The sequence below is a fragment of the Puma concolor genome, chromosome B2 (genome assembly GCF_028749965.1).
Source record: "Puma concolor isolate L17-30 chromosome B2, mPumCon1.1.hap2, whole genome shotgun sequence".
Taxonomy (NCBI): Eukaryota; Metazoa; Chordata; class Mammalia; order Carnivora; family Felidae; genus Puma; species Puma concolor.
In genome coordinates, this window is record NC_141671.1 from 30481633 (window position 1) to 30498520 (window position 16888).

The following is a 16888-nucleotide window of genomic DNA, read 5'->3' on the forward strand; positions in this document are numbered from 1 at the left end:
GGGGTCTGACTCCCCCTGCCCACACACACACAGGAGCTTCCTCCCCATGTCTATCTTGGGCATGGTGTTGAGATGCATGGGTCCTGCAGGCCTGGGGAGTGGGAAGGGGACACATTTGGGTCCTGGGGGAAATGTTAGGCAGAAGCCTGGGCCTGACTCATGGCTCATGTCCTTGTAGCCCCTGCAGCATCCAGCCTCCACCCCACGTCCTGTCTCTGAGCTCCAGGAATGCAGCCTCCATGGCCCCAGCTGCTGGGCACCTCCCTGTTGGAGGCCCTGGGGCTGCTCCTCTTGGAGGAGTGTTTCCCGTGTTCACAAGGAGAGAATGTCTTCAGGTGATACAGGGGTGGATGGCAGGTGGCTGTGAAATCTTAGCCCAGGGAGTGGGATCCGGAAACTCCAGAATTAGAACCAGGTCCCTTCAGGGTGCACACACCTTGCTGCCCCTCCAATCAGTTCCTTGCCTCTCTCTGCCTCCCCAGCAAAAGAGGGTCGTGCTCTGGAAGAAAGGGAGCCCCTTAACCACCTCCCCTCTCTTCTTTCCCCTTCATTCCGGGATGTTCGAACTATTCCTATTGTAAGTATGGAAAAATGCCTAAACCTAAGTACAGTTTCCTGACCAATTACAGGGCTAAATCCTGTGTAATTACCATCAGGTGCAAAACAGAGATGTCCACCATGGCCCCACCCAGATGCCCCTGTGCCTCTTCCAGACAGAACCCCTCCTCCCTCACAAGGGTCCTAAAATGACCCTTCCCCTGACCTCTGGTCCCTGGTTCCTCCTCCTGCACTCTTGTTGGCCTTCATCCCCTAATGTCACAATTTCCTACCTCTGCTCACCTCTCCTGGAGCCTCCCCAGGTTCCAGGTCATTACCCAGGGGAGCTCCGCCTCCTCCTCCTCCCCTTCTTGGACCACATCTTAGGAATGGACAATCCAGACTTGGTTCCCTGGAGGAGGATCCTATAGCTCTGGAAGGAGAAGCAGGAACACCTGACAGGGACTCCGGGGTCAAGGTCCCATTAGGCCCCTGGGGAGAAGCCCAAAGGGCACTTGGGTTTTCTGTCATCATCCCTGTGGCCACACGGGGGTGCTGCCACTCTCCGGTTCTGCACCGCCAGAGAAGAGGACTGGGTTGAGCTGAGTCAGGCTGAGCAGGGAGGGAAGGGGGTGGGAGGGATGAAGGTGCCTCCTTAGCAGCCCTGGGGGCAGGTGCAGGGGTGGGGCAGAGAGCAGAGGAGAGGAGATTCTGGAGCCCTGTCCTGTGTCTGTAGTTTCCCTCTGTCCTCCCCACAACCCCTCTCTCCAGGCCCTTGAACAACCCCAGGAAAACTGAAAAGTAGACAGTTTTTCCTCCTGGACCTAGTACTTGTCTGAGGGCTACTGTAAAAAAGAAACTGTTTTATTTTAGAATAGTTTGAGATTTACAGAGAATTACAAAGTTAGCGCAGAGTCCCTGTTCGCCCCACACTCGGTTGCCCTGTGGACACCACCCTCAACCTGATGCATTTACCACAGATGATGACGCAATACTCATGATTCTTACTACTGAACTCCACACGGGATTTGTTTTATTGGTTTTGTTTTGTCTTACAGGATCCCATCCAAGATACTACATTGAGTTAAGTCCCAATCACGTCTCCTTTGGGCTCCTCTGGCTGTGACCATTTCTCAGACTCTCATATTTTGATGACCCTGATATGTTTGAAGAGAACTTTCAGGTACATTGTAGACTATCCTTCATTGTGAATTAGGCTGCCTGAGGCTATGGGCCTGGGGAGACCACAACTGGATGGGCCATTCTCAATACAACATATCAAGAGCATACAGTGATCACTTGGTCATCACTGATGAAGTTAACCTTCATCCCCTGGCTAAGGTCGTCTTGCCCAGATTCTCCCCGTGAAGTTCCTCTTTATGCTTTGTCCCTTTGCATGAAGTAGTGTTGGAAGGAAGTCAGGATGTGCAGCCCAGAGATACAGGCTGTGCCACAATGAGAATGTGCATGCAGGTTGTTGTGCAGACATGAGTTGTCTAATGAGTTGGGTAAACACCTCAGAGAGGGATCAGCAGCTCCCATGCTTAGTCTGTGTTTGGCTTTACAAGAAACTGCTGACTGATGCCCACAGTGACTATGCTACTTTGTATTCCTGCCATTAGTGACTGAGGCTTTCTGTTGCTCCAAGTCCTAGTCAGCACTCGATATTATCAGTGTTTGGATTCCTGCCATTGTGATAGGAGTGCGATGGCAGATCACTGTTGTTCCCTTTGCATTTCCCCAATGACACTTGCTGTTGAGCACCTTCTCATATGCTTATTCGCCAGGAATATATGTTCTTGGTGAGCTGTCTGCTCAGATGTTTGCTCATTAAAAATTTTATTTATTTATTTATTTTTGAGAAAGAGAGAGAGACAGAGCATGAGTGGGGGAGGAGCAGAGAGAGAGAGGGAGACACAGAATCTGAAGCTGGCTCCAGGCTCTGAGCTGTCAGCACAGAGCCCCACGCGGGGCTTGAACCCAGAAGCTATGAGATCATGACCTGCATCAAAGTTGGACACTCAACCGACTGAGCCACCCAGGCGCCCTAGCTTTTGCTCATTTTTTTTTAATGACTTATTTACTTATTATTGCTTTTTGAGAGCTATATGGGTATTCTGGGTCATCTGGGAGGCTAAGTTGGTTAAGCATCCAACTATGACTCAGGTCATGATCTTGCAGTTCATGAGTTCGAGCCCCCCATCAGTCTCTGAGCTGACAGCTCAGAGCCTGGAGCCTGCTTCGGGTTCTGTGTCTCTCTCTCTCTCTCTGCTGTCTCCTGCTAGTACTCTGTCTCTTGCTTTCTCAAAAATAAGTAAAACATTAAAGAAAAGAGTTTTATGGGTTTATGAGTTTTATTCTAAAGCAACGCCTTTATCAGATATGTGATTTGCAAATATCATTTCCCAGACTCTGGCCTGAGCTTCTTACTGATGTAACAGTAGACACATATGCACGGATGTATATTTTGGAGGAGAAATGGCTCACTGTGATGGATTTTGGGTACAGAACTTGGGTGATGGGGGAAGAGGGGTTACCATGTGACTTCTTTATTTTTGGATGTTTGTGATTGTCTACTGGATTCTCTCATACATGCTGGAGTGATGTTTTCAAAAACTAAACTAGTTTAAAATCCCTAACACTTGACAGATCATCCTCAGATCATTAAATAAGACTTGCATTCTGATCTTCTACTTTAGGACCAATCATCTTTTCACTGAACTATTTCGCCTTTCAAATTCCATTTCTGAAGCAGGTGGGCTAGATTGTATGGACAAATGCTCCCATGAGAATAGCTTAAAATGCCATGTAACATACAAAAACCATCATCTAGAAAGCATTAACACTGACAAGATGAGGGTCCTAGGTGGCTCAGTCGGTTGAGCGTCTGACTTCAGCCCAGGTTTTGATGTCACGGTTTCTGAGTTCGAGCCCTGCATCGGGCTCTCTGCTGACATTTTGGAGCCTGGAGCCTGCTTCAAGTTCGGTCTCTCTGCTCCTCCCCAACTCACGCTCAGTCTCTGTATCTCAAAAACGAATAAACATTTTTTAAAAACCTGACAAGATAGTAATAAATGAATAAAGAGGCACACCCCAAAAGGAAGACAAAGATACTGTTTGCCCCCATCCCCCCACCCCCAGAGAAGGGGGTCCTGAGAAATGGAGCAAAGTCTCTGTGAGTCCCCTGCCCAAGGCGCACACAAGCAGGCCCAGTCCTCCCAGCTCTGTGGCCTGAGCTGCTGACTTTCCTACCATCTCCTTCCTTTTTAAAATGGAAAGAAACATGTATAAACTGATTAGGATGTGTATGTATGATGTACAATATATATGATGTGATGTATATTCCCTGTAGAAAAATTATAAAATGAGAAAAGCGAATGATGACAAATTAAAAAGGATGGTAATTCTCACATCTGAGCTACTTTGTTGCGTTTTCTTCTAGTCTATTATAGATGCTCCTGGTGCTGGAATTCTCTGTCTCTAAGGCAATGAGCACAGAGCTCAGGGGCCCCAGCCCTGCTGTCTCCAGATGCCATTTCCCCAGTCAGCTCACTGTCCCCCCTTGAGAGGGCTGCTTTGCACTTCCTCCCCCCTCTTCAGTCTCCTGCACCCCTCCCTGCCCCCCTTCCTGAGATGATGAATTCCTTTGTTTCTCACTCAGAAAGAAGGACTCAGGTGAGAACAGCACAGTCCTCCCTCCCCTCCCCCACATCGGCACCTGTGTCCTCACCTTCTAAGTGATGGTGGAAGTGCCCCTCCTGTCTCAGGCTGCCCCTCCGTTTGGGCACCTGCATCATCCATTTCCCCCTCTCTACAGGCTAAGTCATTCCTCATACGAACATGCTGTCATATTTGTATGAAGCAACATTAAATAAATCAAAACAAAATCATCCTATAAAAATCCAACCCTTGCTTCCATGACTCCACTAACTCCGGCCCCACCTCTATGGCCTCCTTGCAGAACTTCCCTGACTCTGTTTGTCACCCACCATGTTGTCTTTAGCCAATGGATAGAGACACAGAGTTTTAAAAAGTCTAATACTTCTGCAGTACTTGAGGTCAAGTCAGGTGTCCCCAATCTTCCATGCCCCCCCATCCTGAATCTCTGAGATCACCTGCATTAGTTATGTTAGCTGATTCTCTGATTATTGCTTCTGTGCCTCTAAATAGCCTGCTTCTTGCACCCATTCTCTGTTTTTCAGGTTTATGCCTTATCTTTACTGAATTTGCTCTTTCATACTCTCCCATATGCCCCATATAATTATTGTATACCTTTGATTAGCTCACTGTGCACTGTTTACATTTGTATGACCGTGAAATGCTACTCACAACTGAGCATTTAGTAGACTATGATTACTTTACCTTTCCTGACTCACCTTATTATTTTCCCGAAGTAAATACATATCTTATCCTTCATTTGCTTAGTTTCTGTTGTTCTCATTTAAATCCTTCCTGAGCTCCCCCGGGTAAATCTTCATGAATCTATTCGAGCCCATCCACTATTCCACCTCATGTCTGTGCAGATGCCCGTCCTGCAACCCTCAGTCCTGCCCCATGTGGACGGGATGCCTGCACACCTGCGACAGGGCTGACAGCCGGACCCCCTCAGCTCAGCCTGGGTGCCCTCTGCCTCTCTCCTTCTGGCCCCCTGTTGCCTGGATCCTATGTGCTCCCTTTTGGTTTTCTCCATCATTTTCCCCTTTGCCTAGTGGTATCCCATGGAGGGAACGTGGAAAGTAGACACTGACACTCTAAACACCTGATGTGCCTTTGGGCTACCCTCACCCTGATTCCCACGGTGATGGGATAGAGACTCTGTCCTGGACACAGTTGTCCTCGGGATTTGGGGACCGTGGGTCATGTCTCCCAGCTGCCAGTTCTGTGTTGTTGTGTCTGGAGTTTCCAAGGTGTCTGCTCCTTTACCCTCCTCCTGACATTTCATTGTGACGTGTCTTCGTGTGGGTCTCTTGTTATCCACTCTAGTTAAGAACTTGGGTAGGACTTTCAACATATGCGTTGCTCCCTGTCAACTCTGAGAAATATTCTTGAAATTTTTAGAAACAAATTTTAAGAACCAAACAGGTCTTCTCTCCTGCTGTCTCCACCTCCCGACTGCACTACTTCGAGGAAGTACAACTTTAATCATCCACTTTATCGACTAAATTATTCATTTCTAGAGTCATCATTTTAACTCCCAAGAGCTCTTTCCTGTTCTAGGATTGTTCACCAGTGTGTGTGGTTCAGATTCTGTTCCATATGCCATATGCCTCTTACACTCTGTAGAATGATTGATTCTAGTGACTGGGGACCTGTTAGGTCTCCTGTCATCTGTCCTTGGGACATCCTGATCTTTCTCCACACACACTCACCTCAGGAGTGACTTACATTTTGTTGTCATTTCTGCTAATGCCCACCTCCCACAGGACAGTGTCAGCGTCGTGTCACCAGGGGCTCACGCTTGTTCTTCATTTTACATCTGGAGTCAGCTGACCCTGAGTCACTGGAGGCCTTTGAGATGTACATGGGATGATGGGCTTTAGTTTGATTTGTGCAGGTAAGTCACACTGCCTCTTAATGTCCTCTTAGTCTCTGAACCTAGCAGCATCCCATTGCAGAACACTCTGGAACATTGCAACAGTTCACTTGCATGGAGTGCACACTCATACCCACCTCCCGATGGACAGAGAACTAAAGAAAGACAAGTTGACAAAGCCTCTGAGTGCAAACGTTCTGGATTGAACCCTGGTTCCACTACCTTCTTATCCTCCCTGAGTCTCCCTCTCCCTGTGTGTACAAAGGGATCCCCTAGGGGGTGCCTCATGGGTTTGCTTTGATGATTAACTTTGACCCTCTGTGTACATCACATGGGGATAATGCTTGAGACTTATTCCACTACTTATACTTATCGTTATCATATTGATTATAGCACTTAGATATAGTTCCATTCTTTGTTTTTATAAGCCACAATTCAAGAAGCATCCCTGAAAATATAGTTTTGAAGTTTTTAATGTTTATTTATTTTTGAGAGATAGTGAGTGGGGGAGGAGCAGAGAGAGAAAGAGACACAGAATCCTAAGCAGGCTCCAGTCTCCAAGCTAACAGCACAGAGCCTGACGCAGGGCACGAAATCAAGAACTTTGAGATCGTGACCTAAGCCGAAGTTGGACACTTAACCAACTGAGCCACCCAGGCGCACCCTTGCAAATATACTTTTGAGAACATACGTGGTTATCTCCTTAGGATAAACTCCTAAAGGAAATGCACCTGGGTGGATCAGTCGGTTAAGCATCAGACCATTGATTTCAGTTCAGGTCATGATCTCCGGGTTCCTGAGATCCAGCTTGGCATCAGACTGCTTGGGATTCTCTCACTCCTCTCTCTCTGCTCCTCTCCCCACTCCTGAATGCACTCTTTCTCACTTTTTATCAAAATAAATAAATAAATATATTTTTTAGAAAAGGATAAATTCCTAAAAGAGAATGTCTATGTCACAGTACAGGTACATTTAAATTGTGGAGATATTTTTCAGAATGTTTATTCACATTTTTTATTCCACGTCTCATTTTGTTTATGTGTATTTATTGCCAATATATGTGTGTGACATTTTTGTCTTCTTTTGCATACTGTTCTCTAATATTTCCAATTGTCTTTTTCTTTTTTATTTTCTTATTATTTGATTGCAGTTTACACACACTATTCCATTCCTTTCAGGTTTATAACATAGTGATTCGTCATATAATCCAATAATTGCACTCTTGGGTATTTACCCAAAAAAATGAAAACACTAATTCTTTTTTTTTTTTTTAGTTTATTTATTTATATTGAGAGACAGAGAGAGTACACAAGCAGGGGCGGGGTGGGGGGGGGGGGGAGACAGGGAAAGGGAGGGAGAGAGACAGAATCCCAAGCAGACTCACTGTTGTCAGCCCAGAGCCTGATGTGGGGCTTCAACTCACAAAATATAAGTGTGCATGTCCACGCTACGGAGCATATGTAGACATTGAGAAGCTATTTCCAAATCAGAAATGATTTTTGTTTCACTGAATTTTGAAACATATAGAAATAGGAGCCCAAGGAAGTTTTTCTACTTTTCAGTTTTCCCTGTATCACCATCATGGGGCTGGAGGACGAGGCGCACAGGGACACAGACACCTCAGCAATGGCACGAGCTCCTGAGCTCTCCTCTCCTGCAATCCTGCCTCACCCTTGAGCCTGACTGCTGTGGAGTCCAGGGCTGCTCAGAAACCTCATCCTCTCCCCACTGATGCTCAGGCTTCTGCTCAGACATCTCCACTTGGCTTACAGCCCAGACCCCACTCAGGCTTCTCAGTCAGAATCCACCTGAGAGCAGAGCAGTGGGGGTGTCCCTTTACCTTCCACCCCATGTGTGGCCACAGGACTAAGGAGAGAAGACCCAGCTGTCTTTCTTCTGCTCAGCCAGGCCATCCCTAGGGTCTCCTTCAGCTCCAGCACCTGGACAGGGACCTGGACACCAGGAGGCGCCCTCATCCCAGATGATGTTCAGTGAGTGAAGTTTTTCCAAAAGCCACACTAACCAACTTGTATGTTCCCAGAGACAAATGGCTAAGGAAGATGTGTGGTATATACACATACATATAAATATGTGCTGCCACTTGTGACAACATGGATGGACAAATAGGGTGGAATGTCTGCTAAGGGAAATAAATCAGACTGAGAAAGACAAGTACCATATGAGTTCACTCATATGTGGAGTCTAAAACAAAAACAACAACAACAAATGAATAAAGAAACAAACAGCAGAATAAGACACATAAATACAGAGAACAAACTGATGATTGCCAGAGGGAAGGGGTTTGGGAGGATGGGCACCAGGGTAAGGGGAGTGGGAGACACAAGCTCCAGTTATGGAAGGAACAGGTCATAGGAATAAAAGGCACAGGACAGGGAATATTGTCAGTGAGACTGTAACATCATTGTGTGGTGACACATGGAAGCTACACTGTGGTGAGCACAGGATGGTGTAGATACAAGGTGAAGCCCCCTGGGTGGATTAGTAGGTTCTCAGGTCATGATCCCATGGTCATGGGATCCATCCCTGCAGGGACTGAGGGATTGAGCCTGCTCGAGATTCTCTCTCTCTCTCTCTCTCTCTCTCTCTCCCTTTCTGTCTTTGCCTCTCTTCTCAGCTCTTGCTGTCTCTTTCTCAAAGAAAAAAACGTATACAGAAGTTGAATCACTATGTTGTACACACGAAATAAAAGTAATCTTGTGGTACCTGGGTGGCTCAGTCAGTTAAGCATCCGACTTTGGGTCAGGTCCTGATCTCGTGGTTTGTGAGTTCAAGCCTTGTGTTGGGCTCTGTGCAGACAGCTTGGAGCCTGGAGCCTGCTTCAGATTCTGTGTCTCCCTCTCTCTTTCTGCCCTGCCCTGCTCATGCTCTATCTCTTTCAAAAATAAATAAACTTAAAAAACAAGTAATCTTGTGTGTCAGCTATACTCAAATTTAAAATATTTTTTAAAAGAAATTAATCAGGAAGAATAAACTGTAAGGGTACCTGGGTGAGTCAGTCAGTTGGGCATCCAACTTTTGATTTCAGCTTAGGTCATCTATGATTTCCTGGTTCATGGATGGGAGATGTGCATCAAACTCTGAGAATGGGTGCATCCTCTCTCATGTGTGCAACTGCAGATAAAACATACAGTTACAATAAGGCATGGAAAGGCTAAGTGAGACTGGCAGAAACACAGACCCCTATACGTGCAGGTTTTTGTGTGGAGTGTGGGGTCAGAGAAGAGGCTGGGGTGCAAGAAAGACAATTAATTGGATGAGAGCGGAAAGAGATCCCACATGGAAATAAACACAACATCCCAACAAGGCATCAAGATCTGGGGGCATAAACTTGTCAGGCACCCATTAGGCATCAGGCACCATTGCCTGCACTATATGGTTCAAGACAAAGTCTCTAAGGAACAAGGAGACTCTGAAGAGTTGGAGGAACCAATTTCATGAGATCAATACTCACTGGAGGAGGAAATATCCATCTCATCAGGCAGCTCACTACTACTGACCTCAGAGTGACCCTGTACATCACTGAGGATCTTGGCATTGTTTTCACTTTACACAAACGTGATGGACAATCCCTTAAGGCAACTGGCCTGCACAGGCCTCCTGGAAGGGGACAGAGGGTAGCACTGGGAAGACCCCAAAATAGGAAGACACCCAAAGGAGGGACGAAGATGTACGGTATGAAGACATAGGAAATCAAGGGGTGGGAGGGGACACTGGAATGCCCGTGTGAGTGTGCAGTTTACCCGATGCAGGTAGGGGTGGGAATCCTCAGGCAGGTGGTAGTTGATGGCAGTGTTCATCTGCTACTGTCCATGCCTCGGCCACATAGGTTGGGAGCCACAAGATTTTGTTATCGAAGATCTTTAAACTACTGACAGCAAGAAAGCCTTTGTCAGAAAGGCAATTAGAAAAGAGTTCATATTCCATTCTCCCTGTGGTCTCATTTTCTCCCAAGGACACAAAACATCTTTGCATCTCTGACTCACCTCTCCTCCTGGGACATCTCTCGGGGGATGGCAATGGCTGGAAAGTTCTGCTCCACCAGGAGCTGGGCCAGGGTCATGCGACACTGCACAGATTTCACAAAGATCTCACCTGTGTGTGGAGAGTAGGGGGATGTGGGCCCAAAGGTGTGTGTGTGGAGGGGAGAGAGACAATGTGCCAGAGTGGGAGATTTCAGGAAGTACACCCTCTGCATGAATCCCACTAAGTCCCTCTTATTCCTCACTACATGATTCTTTTTTTGCTCTCAGTATAACTTACTCTTCCTTTTTCTCCTCTGGTGCTGATTTTCCTGAGAAGATTGGCCTCTGAAGATAGAGAACAGTAACCAAATTTGGCAGACATGTTAGGAGACAGGAATGAGGTACTCCATGAAAAAGGGCTAAATACTTGAACTAGGGTCTGGAACAAACAATATTCCTGCTATGAAACATTAAAGCTAAGACCTACCCTAAATCTGGGAGTAGCTTTAGTGTGAATAAGTTACACAGTCGGTAAGCTGAGAGAATGCTTCTCCTCAGGGAGTGATATAAGAAGAAATAAACACTTAAGAACACTAATAGGGCCAATGTGTAAGGATATTTAAGAATTTAAAAGTCCTTCCAGATTTTTAAAAAATTATTTTTACTTATATTGAGACACAGAGACAGTGAGTATGAGCAGGGGAGGAGTAGAGACAGAGACAGAGAGATCAAGAGAGAGAATCCCAAGCAGGCTCTACGCTGTCAGCACAGAGCCTGACACAGGGCTCCATCTCACAAACCATGAGATCAGGAGTCCGACCGTTAACCGACTGAGCCACCCAGGCTCCCAAAACACCAATTCTTTAATTATTATTAATTGGTTGTATCTATTTTAAAACACAGAATTGAAGACAGAAGAAACAGCAGCCCCCACATCGGGAACTGGTCTGACAATGACAACACTGGGCCATATTATACTCCTGTGGAACATGAGCCAGTCATCTCACAGAACATCAACATACAAGGACACTGTGAAACCATGACATTACTTTGTCTAATTACAGACAAAAACAAGGCACTGTACAACCCACAAAATATTAAACATCTCCCTATGCTGGTTAATGTGAGCTATCGCTGCTTTTTTACCCTTTTCTTCCCCTCAAGTTTTTATTTAAATTCCAGTTAGTTAACATACTGTGTATTATTAGTTTCAAGAGTGATTCATCACTTACATACAACACTCAGCGCTCATCACAACAAGTCCCTGCTTAGTACCCATCACCCAATGTAGCCCATCCCATTTAACCTGTGATCCACCCAAGATCTTGACAGCTTCTCGGTACTGACCACCTTTTCAGTTGGGATTTGTGGTAATATTAAAACAAATGACTTTCTTTAAATTTTTTTTAATGTTTATTCATTTTTGAGAGGAAGAGAAAGACAGAGTGCAAGCGGGGGTGGGGCAGAGAGAAAGGGAGACAGAATCCTCAGCAGGCTCCAGGCTCCGAGCTGTTAGCACAGCTGATGAGGGGCTAGAACTCATGAACCACGGGATCATGACATGAGCCGAAGCTGGATGCTTAACGAACTGAGCCAGGCAGGCACCCCAAAACAAATGACTTTGTGATAATTCGATTCCACTCTAATCAACGCCAGAACACCTATATTACTTAGTGAAACAACACACAACACATTACTTAAAAACAATTATGCATTAGTACAAGATCCATTCCATGTGTAGATGGGCCTACGGATTGAATGTAACACAGAAGGAGACAGTCAGTGATACCAGTTCAGGTTCCAGTTTCAAATAACCTCAGAGAAAGTACAACTTGTGTAGTTTTAATATAGATCAAAGATGAATACCCATAATTATCTGAAAACGATATGAAACATACTATTCTCCTATATTTGGTCAAGGATGTAAATTTTCTTCATATACTTCAGCCAAAACAACACAATAGATGCAGAAGCAAATCTGAACATCTAGTGGTCTTCTAATGAGACAGACAAGAAAGTGACTTGCAAGAATGTAAAATAAAGCAAAATCCACTCTTTTCACTGCCTTATTTGGAAAAATTATTTTTCATAAAAAAACATATTGCTGTTTTATATGATGGTAAATGAATTAATAAATATTTAATTCTGTTTTGTTCCTACTATGGTAAATATGGATAGATATAACCCACAGACACACAATTATCCCTGGGATTCTCACTAATTTGTAAGACTGTATAGATATCCTGAGAACAAAATGTTGGAGAATAACAGCTCCTGGACCAAGACTCGGGGAGACAGTGTGACAAAGAGAGTTCTGTGCAGTAGGTGAGGCGTCCAGGCCAAGTCCCAGGTCCCGGCCTGCCTCTCAGGGTCTCTGCCCCCGGGCGGTGTCGGGGACGGGGAAGCCCAGTGGTGGGGAGCCCCCAACTGCCCTGGTTTCACTTCTCCAGGTCACGACCTGTGTCAGCTCCTTCTGCCTGGATACTAATGACGCAGCCCCGGTTCACACTATTAGTGTCCAGTTTCCGGAGTAGGCAGTCAGCGGCACCGCGGTTCCGGGTCATAAAGTCTCAGCACTCGCCCCTGGTACCAGCTGCGACTCACATTCTCTCCGGACGCCGAGGATGGGGTTCGTCATGCCCCGAACCCTCCTCCTGCTGCTGTCGGAGGCCCTGGCCGTGACCCAGACCTGGGCGGGTGAGTGTGGGGTCAGGAGTAAAGGGCCTCTGCGGGGCAGGAGCGAGGAGACCGCCCAGCGGGGACGCGGGACCCACAGGGAAGGTGCCTGTCCTCCGCCCCCACCCCAGACCCCCACCCGCCTCCAAGCCCGCCCTGGCCTGCCCTCCCCCACCCCTCCCGGACTCCGCCCTGCTCTCCCCAACTCGGGTCCCCCTCCCCCTGCCCTCCTGGCCGCCTCCCCCTGGCACCCGGGCCCCGCGCGGGGAGGAGGGTCCGGCGGGGTCTCAGCGCCTCAGCGCCCGCAGGCTGCCACTCCCTGAGGTATTTCTACACCGCGGTGTCCCGGCCCGGCCGCGGGGAGCCCCGCTTCATCTCCGTGGGCTACGTGGACGACACGCAGTTTGTGCGGTTCGACAGCGACGCCCCAAATCCCAGGGAAGAGCCGCGGGCGCCGTGGATGGAGCAGGAGGGGCCGGAGTATTGGGACGAGCAGACGCGGATGGTCAAGGACCAAGCACAGACTTTCCGACTGAGCCTGAACAACCTGCGCGGCTACTACAATCAGAGCGTGTCCGGTGAGCGGGCCCGAGTCCAGGGCACGACCCCCATCCCCACGGACGGGCTGGGGTCGCCCCGAGTCTCTGGGTCTGAGCACAGCGGCGAGGTCACAGGATCCCTGTCCCCCGACACCGAGAAGAGCCCGCACGAGCTTTGAGGCGGGTTTACTTTCGGTTTCACCTTAATCACTGCTGTTCTGGGGGCGGGGCGGGGCCAGAGTCGCACAGCCTCCAGAGAATGTATGGCTGTGACATCGGGCCTGACGGCCGCCTCCTCCGCGGGTACCCTCAGGACGCCTACGACGGCGAGGATTACATCGCCCTGAACGAGGACTTGCGCTCCTGGACCGCGGCGGACACCGCGGCGCAGATCACACGCCGCAAGTGGGAGGTGGCCGGTGAGGCGGAGCGCTGAAGGAACTACCTGGAGGGCACATGCGTGGAGGGGCTCCCCAAATACCTGGAGATGGGGAAGGAGACGTTGCTGCGCGCAGGTACCGGGACCGCTGGGCCTCCCCGATGGCTCCTCCACTGGGGCTGGCTTCCCACGAGGAAGGAAAAATGGACTCAGTGTCAGAACAGCGCCCCTCCCACGGGTGGGAAGAGGGACATCCTCCTCGGTGTTCATATTCCTGCTAGAGTGACTCACCTAGAGGGCGCTTTTCTCTCAAGGACAGGCAGGAATCCACTCTCCCCAGCAGGGACTCAGGTTGAGACCATCCCTGAAATAACCCATCAGCAGTTCCCTCTGACCCTGGCAGCCACCTTGTGAACCCTGACCTTCCCTCTCAAGGCCTTGTGCTCCCTGAGAACATGTTTGCAGATCTGAGTCTGGGTTTTCTGAGTCATCACCCTCCACCACAGTCAGGACCACAGTGTGTTCCCCACTTTAGATCTGCAGCCTCCCACCTGGGCTCTCTCCCTGACTCCAGAACTTAACAAGGATCAGGAGATCCCAAAGGCTAGACTTCTCTCTGGGTTTTGTGTTTCTTCCATCCAGATCAGTGGTCCTGTCCACCTCAGGATGGTCACATGGATGCAGTTTCAGTGGCCCATAAAGCTAAACCACAGTGTAGATTCTCTGTTTCTTCTTCCTCGGAATCTCCCGACACACATGTGACCCGCCACCCCATCTCTGACCGTGAGGTGACCCCGAGGTGCTGGGCCCTGGGCTTCTACCCTGTGGAGATCACCCTGACCTGGCAGCGTGATGGGCAGGACCACACCCAGGACGCAGAGCTTGTGGAGACCAGGCCTTTGGGAGATGGGACCTTCCAGAAGTGGGCAGCTGTGGTGGTGCCTTCTGGAGAGGAGCAGAGATACACGTGCCATGTACAGCACGAGGGGCTGCCCGAGCCCATCACCTTGAGATGGGGTAAGGAGGGTTTGGGGTAGAGCCCCTGTCAGGGAACACAGGGCCCTTCTGGAGAATTTCACAAAGTCAGAACTGAAGCCAGAGGTCTGGGCCTCTCACCTTCCTTCCCCTTCCAGAACCATCCTCTCAGCCCTCCATCCCCATCCTGGGCATAATTGCTGCTGTGGTTGTCCTTGTGGTCACTGTGGTGGTTGGAGCTGTGATCTGGAGGAAGAAGTTCTCAGGTAGGAATAGAGTGGGGGGATCTGAGTTCACTTGTCCTGCTGGGGGGTTTCCTAGGTAGCACATTGTCCTGCCTGGTTCCTGGGAAGTACCATCCACACACATGTAGCTGCCCACTCTGGAGCTGTTACTAACAATCACTCTGTAGCAAAGCACTTGGAAAATGAAGGACAGATTTTCACTTGGTAGTTCTGCTGATGGGGACCTGATTCCTAGCAGTGACAGGACAGAGAGGAAGGTCCCTGTTCAGGACAGACCTCCAGCAAGTCACGTGGTTCTGTGACCCCACAACTCTTTCTTCATGTGTCCCAATCCTGTCCTGGGTGTTTAGTCAGAACTCTGGAAACTTCATTTTGGACCAGGACTCGGAGGTTGCTCTAGGATCTCATGGCCCATCTGTCCCAAGTCTCTAACATGATATTTTCTTCCCACAGGAGGAAAAGGACCGAGCTACTCTCACGCTGCACGTGATGGAGGGGGTGATTCCTGAAACCCTGGGATAGTGTAGACAGGACCTCATAGGGAGGTCCCTGCGCGCCCCCCCCCCCCCCGCCGCTATAAGCTCCTCCTTTAGTCTCATCTCCTGTGGTTCTGATCACGTCCTAGTCTCATCTCCTGTGGTTCTGATCACGTCCTGTTTGTTCTACTCCAGGTGATGACAGCGCCTAGGGCTCTGATTCGTTTCTAATGGCTCCTAAAGGTAAGACTCTGGAGGGCCTGAAGCGAGGAGAGGTGGGGGCACTAAGGACACTTTGACATGCGGAGGGCTGTTGAGAAATTGGCTCTTATGTGACTGACTTAAATCTGTCAGTGATTAATTTTTTCCACAGTGTGAGACCCGCTGCCTGTGGGGCACTGAGCGATGCAGGATCTGTTCACACCCCCCACTTAGTGACATCGAGATCCCCTGACTTTCTGTGGATGGTGTCAGAATGTGTCTGCGTTCCCATTAGCATATTGTGAGGACGCAGGAGACTGCCCCCCCCCCCCCCGCCCACCATGACCCCTCCCCATACTGATTCCTGTGCCCTTTCTGATCTGCTTTCTTATTCCAGCAGAGGTAGGGCTGGACCGTCTCCATTCCTGTCTTCATTTCATGTTGGGCAGAGTATTGTTACCTTACTTCCCCACTGAAAATGAGAATCCAGATATGAATTGTGTTTTGTAATTCTTGGCATGTGGGGATGATGAGATAATAAAAGAGAGGATTTGTAAAGTTGAAGTAGAAAAGAAATGAAAGCACTGAGAACCTTCAGAACCTGTGTTTTTGCTGTACTGAGTCTGGTGCAGGTGGGGACAGGAGAGAACTGTGAGGAGCCGAGCAGGGACAGGGCCTGTGTCCAGTTGGTGCTCAAGCACCATTGGTGTGACGTGCTCACTCCTCAGCTGGGTCATGTCTCTGCTCCTTGTCCTTGTCCCTTCTGTGGATACTTGTCTCACCAGGACCTGTGATCGTAGGGGCTTGGATGTCACCTGTCACCAGGATCTTGGGCAGCAAATGATTCCTGTGACTGGGTCAGCCCAGGCTCCGTCCTGGGTTGAGCCCTCAGCCCCATCTTTTGGGTGTTTTTTTTTTTTTACCTTGTTTCTGTGGAGCATCAGGCCTGTTCTTGCTCTTGTGTCCGAGTTCCTGTCTCATTCTTCCCAGGTGACCCCGGCAGTTACATCACCAAGAGTCTTTTGGACTGACATTCCCACAGACCTAGGTGTGCTCTGCACACAGGAGTCTCTGGGGTTTGGAGAGGTGAATTTTCAGTCATCCTTCCCTTCTCCTCCCTCTAGACCTGTCTTCTGGATTATTCTTTAGATTCTGGAGGTAGAGAGGAATCCGAGAGTTTCTCATCCTTTTTCATCTTCAGTTAGTTTCTACCTTCCCTGCCTCTCTATGCCCTTTCCCTGCCCTTAGTTTAGTGATGCTGGTGTGGCTCCCATCCAAGTTCATGGATTTATAAAGCAGGGTCTAATGTAAACTTCTATTTGGTTGTGGAGAAAGGGCCCACTA

General features: G+C 48.7%; 2 pseudogenes across 2 annotated transcripts in view; both read left to right on the plus strand.

Annotated features, from left to right (window-relative positions):
- Nucleotides 1-16108, plus strand: part of LOC112853702 (class I histocompatibility antigen, Gogo-B*0101 alpha chain-like) — a 42480-nt pseudogene extending 26372 nt beyond the window's left edge. The window contains exon 8 of the transcript XR_015250720.1: nucleotides 15717-16108. The product of XR_015250720.1 is annotated as a class I histocompatibility antigen, Gogo-B*0101 alpha chain-like (transcript). The remainder of the gene's footprint in view (nucleotides 1-15716) is intronic.
- Nucleotides 12526-15642, plus strand: LOC147580835 (DLA class I histocompatibility antigen, A9/A9 alpha chain-like; annotated as a pseudogene). The gene is made up of 7 exons (XR_015250901.1): nucleotides 12526-12750; nucleotides 13038-13307; nucleotides 13508-13780; nucleotides 14386-14664; nucleotides 14781-14888; nucleotides 15321-15353; nucleotides 15539-15642. The product of XR_015250901.1 is annotated as a DLA class I histocompatibility antigen, A9/A9 alpha chain-like (transcript).
- Nucleotides 16109-16888: the final 780 nt, after the last annotated feature.